At 41.9% G+C, this 7,025-nt stretch overlaps 1 non-coding gene across 1 annotated transcript; it reads right to left on the bottom strand.

Annotated features, from left to right (window-relative positions):
* Positions 1-4,083: 4,083 nt before the first annotated feature.
* On the bottom strand, positions 4,084-4,158 carry Trnat-ugu (transfer RNA threonine (anticodon UGU)). Its single transcript has one exon. It is a non-coding gene; the product is annotated as a tRNA-Thr (tRNA).
* Between the last annotated feature and the right edge of the window lie 2,867 nt (positions 4,159-7,025).

The raw sequence follows: 7,025 nt of genomic DNA, 5'->3' as shown, positions 1-7,025 counted from the left end.
CTGTGGCTGCACGAAAAGTATTGCTCAACATGGTGGCGTTGCTATCAGGGTTCATCCGAGCCATAATCCGTAGGTAGCTGTCATCCATGCAGTAGTAGCCCTTGGGCGGCCTGAGCGAGACATGTCATCGACAGTTCCTGTCTCTCTGTATCTCCTCCATGTCCGAACAACATCGCTTTGATCCGAGACTCCAGGACACTTCCCTTGTTGAGAGCCCTTCCTGGCACAAAGTAACAAAGCGGACGTGATCGAACTGCAGTATTGGCCGTCTAGGCATTGTTGAACTACAGACAACACGAGCCGTGTAACTCCTTCCTGATGGAATGACTGGAACTAATCGGCTGTCGGTCCCCCTCCGTCTGATAGGCGCTGCTCATGCATGGTGTTTTACATCTTTGGGCGGGTTTAGTGACTTCTCTGAACAGTCAAAGGGACTGTGTCTGTGACTCAATATCCACATTCAACGTCTGGCTTCAGGAGTTCTAGGAACCGGGGTGATGCAAAACTTTTTTCGATGTGTGTATTAAGTGAGATGACTTAAATACTACATCATTAAACCTCATTTTAATTTTGGCTTTCAAAAATTTAAATCCAGGTGTCACATCTCTGGAAGAAGACTCTTTCGAATGTAGCTTAATTTCACTTTTTGTAGCTAAAACATAGCAGGCACATTAACATAATCAATGTAACACACGTACGGACATCCTCAAATAACGTTTATACGATTAAGCTGCTTCGTCACTGCTGGCTACTCTTACATTACGTAATAGGCTTTTCCCAAAGTCTTATTTTGGTAGGAATTTCGAATCGAGTAATCAGTGGTACAACAATACGATGGAAAACATAACAATTATAAGTACTATTCTGGGTAAGTGCGCAGTATCTTTCAAGGGTAACCTAGTACAAAGTCATTAGCACGAGGAATGTTATAGTACTGTTCTAATCACTGGGTTGCTAACGAGCAAGGCTGCCTGTAGTCATTAATGAAACTGACACACGCTGCTAGGATCGTAACAGGTAGAGCTCACACAAATATGTAACAAAGATTTCGTCGGAAGACACGCTACATTTTTCTCGTGAAATTATGTAGGGCAAATTTAAAGAAATGGCGCTTGTGACCTAAACTGAAAAACCATCTTTCCGTCTCCGCGGTGTTTGACGAATAGACCACAGAAAAAAATTAAGAGGTTTGTGCTCGTCAGAGAGACATATGTACAGTTTTGCAGTAAGATAGCAAGTAATCAGTACTGGTGTTAAGCAACTTCCACCGTTTAATGTAAGAGACTTTTGAAGTATATACATAGTGGGTACTTATATATGCTTCCGTAGAAAGCATGTACGCAACATCAGTAATCATTTTCATCAATAGAGGATTGTAATGAACAAAACTGTATTACGGAGAAATGTCTACCAAATATTAACTTCGGGTGTGCTCTGAGCATATTTTTTGTCAACTTGTTCCTCAACGTTTCTAGGCACTGATGTGAAGAACAGTGGAATGTCGAAAAGAACAATTCAGAAGACGCAGTTTTCACAAAGAAATGCAGGCTCGAGCGCAACGATTCGATAACAACATAACCGGCACATCAGCAACGGTACACATGTGCAGCTGTATTGACATGCCTATGTTACTTCACGTCAACAGTTATCACAAATTAACAAGCTAATCACATGCCAGTTCTGACCCAATTATCAATAGATAGTAGTCACGCCTGCTCTATGGGGGACATAACAATAATTCAAGGCGCTGTTTGGCCACTAAACTATCGGCCCATCGCTAATTGTCCTGTTGCGTACAGCACAAGTAGGAACGGCGAATCACATAGATGCGCATTGTGAAAATGATCAACGTGTGAGTAGGTAACCGAATTGCTTTAAACATTTCGAACCTCGTTGATATTATGCGACTGGCTTTTTAAGATTATTTACTGTGAACATTTTTCAGTAGAGGCTACTCCACAGCTGTAAGTCGTGTCAGAAAATACACCGACAGCCATCAAGTGGATATCTTTTTCATGCTACCCGTAACGATTTACAAGATTGTCGTTAGGCCACAAAATATTAACTTAACACCTGTACGTATATTTATCGGACAAAATATTAGTCACTCAATAAAGCGTCTATAGTTATCACTTTTGAGAGCTGTAGGAGGAGTAGAAGTAGCAGTCGGTGAGTGTCCACCACTCACGAAAGTCATGGCAGCGAAACGGTGCCTGTGAGTTGGTTGTATGGTGTCAGCGCCGCAAGACGGTGTGATATGAACAGTTGACCCAATGGCAGAAAGGTGCTATCAACTTTGGACGTACCCATGTCCACACTATGCATGAAATAGCCAGGTTTGTTGGCGTACCATATTGAACTGTTCGACACGACGGCAAGCAATGATGCAGTACTCGCAGCCCTGTAACACAGAGTGTGAAGTTACACAATCCACTTATTTGTCTACAATACAAATATTTTCCTGGCGCGTTTCGGCCACTGGATATTAAACGGATTGCTGCAAAACAGCACAGGTGCAGTTCTGTACTTCCAGCATTGAGGAGATGTATCAATCTGTTTCATGTCATTTCGAAGACAGCTGGTGACCGAACTTGTCGAGCAAAATACTTGTGTTTCATACAGAATTACATAAATGCAACTTTGACCATTTATACTACTATATAGAGACGTAAAATACTGAAAAATCTGTTTAATAAGTCATGGTCTCATAATACCATCACGAATTCTTTACAAAAGAATGGAAAAATTGGTAGAAGCAGATCTCGGCGAAGATCAGTTTGGATTCCGGAGGCGAGGCAATACTGACTATTAATTATCTTAGAAGATGGGTTAAGAAAAGGCAAACCAACATGTGTAGCATTTGTGGACTTAGAGAACGCCTTTGTCAATGTTGACTGGAATGATCTCTTTGAAACACTGAAGGTAGCAGGGCAAAACACAGGGAGAGAAAAGGTATTTACAACTTGTACAGAAACCATACGTCAGTTAATAGTCGAGAGACATGAAAGGGAAGCAGTGGTTTAAAAAGGAGTGAGACAGGATCGTAGGCTATGTACATTGAACAAGAAGTAAGGGACACCAAACAATTTTGGAGTAAGAATTAAAGTACAGGGAGAAGAAACAAAATCAAATTTGTGGCACAACTTGACCAAAAGAAGGGATTCGTTGACAGGACACATTCTAAGACATCAAGGAATCACCAATTTAGTGTTGGAGGGAAGTGTGCGGGGTTAACATCGTCGAGGGAGGCCAAGAGATGAATACAGCAAGCAGATTCAGAACGATAGAGATTGCAGTAGTTACTCGGAGATAAAGAGGCTCGTCCAAGACAGAGTAGCATTGAGAGTAGCATCAAACCAGTCTTCGGAATGAAGACCACAATAACAGTAAAACATAAAGACGAAAAGTTATTGAAAGGATTACTTCAAATTGTTACGTGATACTGTAATATATATTCGGACCGACACAGGATAAATTTATTTAAAGATTTGTAATATACAAATTAATATTTATACTGTACTATACAAATACTTGTGTAATAGGGAAATGTTGTTAGCAAAAATCTCGAAAAGTTCTTCAGCGATTTACTTACTATTTTCATTATACATAGTAGATGAATACGTACCTAATATGCAATAGGGAACCGTTGTTAGCAGAAAACGTCTTGATTGATTCACTTCCTATCTTTACACGGTACTCTGATAAGCATTCAGACAGTAATACGTTACAAATTTTTTTAAGCAACAATGTACAGATTTCACGTTAAAATCTACTGCGAGAAAGAAAGTGTCGTGCCGTGATGATGCACAGTTTTATTTTCTTCCTCGCCGTTTGAAGCTACGATAGCAGGGCGTTTAGGCCACTAGATAAACTGTTACTTACATGTACATTCTATTTTAAAGAAACAGTGTGTACGCGACAGTATGCTGTTTTATGAACATGGTATCTGTTCTTTCGGACATGTCCGAATGAGCAGATACCATCGGTGACCATGCAACTCTCTAGAACGAAATGATAATTGAATCAAGAACCTAAGCTGTCTACAGGCGTTGATACACCTCAACGGGCACAGTTGAAAATGTGTGCCCCGACCGGGACTCGAACCCAGGATCTCCTGCTTACAAGGCAGACACTCTATCCATCTGAGCCACCGAAGGCACAGAGGACGTGTCAGAAAGAACAGATACCATGTTCATATAGTTAAGGCTAACAGGCCATTGACAGGCCATTGACCTTCTTCTTCTGTGCAGATGCACACGCATTGCCGAACACCTACGGGACTCGGTAAGATTGTCTGCCGCGAATGTAATGTGTGAACATTTAGTTGGGGATGTGGTTCTCACGGGGCGCGTGCAAGTGATAAATCCATGCAGTCGCGCTATCCTCTGTGCCCTCGGTGGCTAAGGTGGATAGACCCTCTGCCGTGTAACAGGAGATCCTGGGTTCGAGTCCCGATCGGGGCACACATTTTCAACTGTCCCCGTTGATGTATATCAAATCCTGTCGACAGCTTAGGGTTTTTATTTAATTATCATTTCATTGTATGCTGTTTTGTTTTCTTCCTCGCCGTCGGCTTCAACAATGTACAGTAAAGATGTGTTTACGGCTTATCAACTTATGATTAGAAAACTACTACGGAATCTGAACAGTCCGGAGCTTTGTAATCCTTCGGGTTCGCATGTTAAAACTATGGGAAATACTGTCATTGGCGCTACTACCCTCACAGATCAGGTAGCTCGAGGTCTCTATCATACCCCATATAGCAATGATCCCAACCGAGTTATCCATTTGTTTTAATTGACTTTTATTTCTAGTCAAGGTTTAGTTTACAATAAGAATAAACAAGGCTCAAGGTCAGAGAGAGGGAGGGGGGGGGGGAGAGGAGATGTACAGAGAAGGTAAGTGGGGGGGGGGGGGAGAGGAGAAATGGATGTAGTCAGAGGAAAGAAAGAGAGGCACAGAAAGAAGGAGAGAAGATGGACAGAGAGAGGGGAGAGGAGGAGGACAGAGAGGGATAGAAGGAGAATAGCATGTACAGCCGACTCTTACACATGTTAAGCAATTGCGAAGCATTGCCGGGTTTCGTCTCTGAACGAACACTGCTAAGGGAACTTCTTGCAACGGACGTCTATGGCGTCTTAAGCTTCGACGAGAGCTGAGGCTGCGTTTAACTTGCAGAGTGTTGAAGGTGTAGTTCATTCCGGAGGTGGTTCTGTGACGTTTAGAGATGTTTTTCATATTGTGACTTGGGTCCACTCACTTAGATTCCGCTGTACATGAACCAGAATAATTGTTTCAATATTCTCGGTGGCAAAGTATTACCCTTTCTTCATCATCGTGCTGAGTATACTGTGGACACACCCGTCCCCCAAATTCACAACAGCCGTGTTCTCAGGGCTGCACGCATACGCTCCTGGTTTGGCGGGCACTCAATCACAATCCCATAGAAATATCTCGGACTGTCTGAAAGAGCAATTTTGTACTCTTCGGGACCTAAAATTCAATGAGCGGCTTTAGATGGTTAAGGCATACCTGAAGAAACTTGTGGATTCTCTTCTTCACTAAATTAAGGCTGTTTCCAATGCTAGTTGAGGTGTTAAACAGCATTAGCGTGATGTTTTCTGGGGGGGGAGGGGGGGGGGAGGGGGAGGAACGGGGGGGGGGAGTAAATTTTTTCCAGTATGTTTATAATGCTTTATGATAACGATAATGACCATCGTGTCTGTAATACATCAAGTAGAATTCTTTTCTCGTATTAGACGATAATTCAGCTGAAAATAGGGTTTACCTTTGACAACAGGCCCCTCTAGTGTGAACTGAACAGAGCCATCTTCTACGGCGCAATTATTCATGAAGATTTGGTCATGTTGCTACAGGCTGCGGAAAAAGGTATTCATATTTCAGATATCTCACCGTGTTGGTCCATGCATCAAAACCTAGGGATGCTTACCCGCCGTGTGTAAATGAAATTTCCTAAAGGGTAGAAACAAATAGGATTAGAGTAGTATAACTATTAGATAACTGAACATTAATCAAGAAGATTTTAAAATAAAATCTGCAGTAAATAACATCGGAGACAGGAAGATATATTATGTTGTAAAACAAATGTATGCACAACATTATTCGAAATTGGTTTACAGGCAGCAATAACGACCGCCTACCGCAACAGGTCATCTGTTACGCGTAGCGCGCCCAGTGGTTCAACCGAATTATCGCTTCACTAGTCGCTCATTGCTGGTGAATATTTTGACATTACAAAGTAAGGTTCCCTATTTATCTTCGCAATTTTAGCAACGACGGACTAAAGTTGACGTTTCGATACTCTCAGAACTGATAACGGTGAGTGACTATTTTTAATTTTTTTGAGTCATCAGCCCTTCAACTAGTTTGAGCGATGATGTTTTTTTTTTCTTTTTAGAGTTCCGTATCTCCATAAACGAAACCTTTATAGGATTACTTTGTTCTTCGTTTGTCTGTCTGGTAAGACAACTTTCTGTCTGGAACGATTAGCGGTACCAAGCTGAGGATTTTCTTACGCCATGCATCCATTATCAAGTGCGACGTAAGAACTGCCTGCCTGATGATTTCACCTTTCATTAAGCCAGTCTGATTCTCATCTAGTATATCCTCAAATTTCTTTTCTTGTTAGCAACTTTGATGAATGAGCTGCTAAGCTAATTGCACAGCACCTTTCGTATTCATCTGCGACTCTTATCTTTTTACACCATTTATGTCTGCGTTTAATATTACCCTTTATCCGTCCGACCATAGATGCGTATCTTCCTGTCGTTTCACTTTACTGGTCCCCAATACATCTAGGCTCAGCCTTTCCATTCCCTTTTCAAGTTTTCTAGCTTTCCAACCACATTCATACCATCGGAATCCACTCCCCGATTCGTAGAATGTTGAGTCTTGCTCTCTCGGTCACCTCCTCCTGGTCAGTCTTCTTCCAGAGTTCCGAAAGAGCGACTAATTCGGAATCTTTAGTCAATGGAAATATCACTGTTGCACTTTTTCAGTTACAG

Source organism: Schistocerca serialis, chromosome 7, assembly GCF_023864345.2.
Source record: "Schistocerca serialis cubense isolate TAMUIC-IGC-003099 chromosome 7, iqSchSeri2.2, whole genome shotgun sequence".
Classification (NCBI taxonomy): Eukaryota; Metazoa; Arthropoda; class Insecta; order Orthoptera; family Acrididae; genus Schistocerca; species Schistocerca serialis.
The sequence above is the reverse complement of the archived record's forward strand: the minus strand, read 5'-3'. Positions and strand labels throughout refer to the sequence as shown.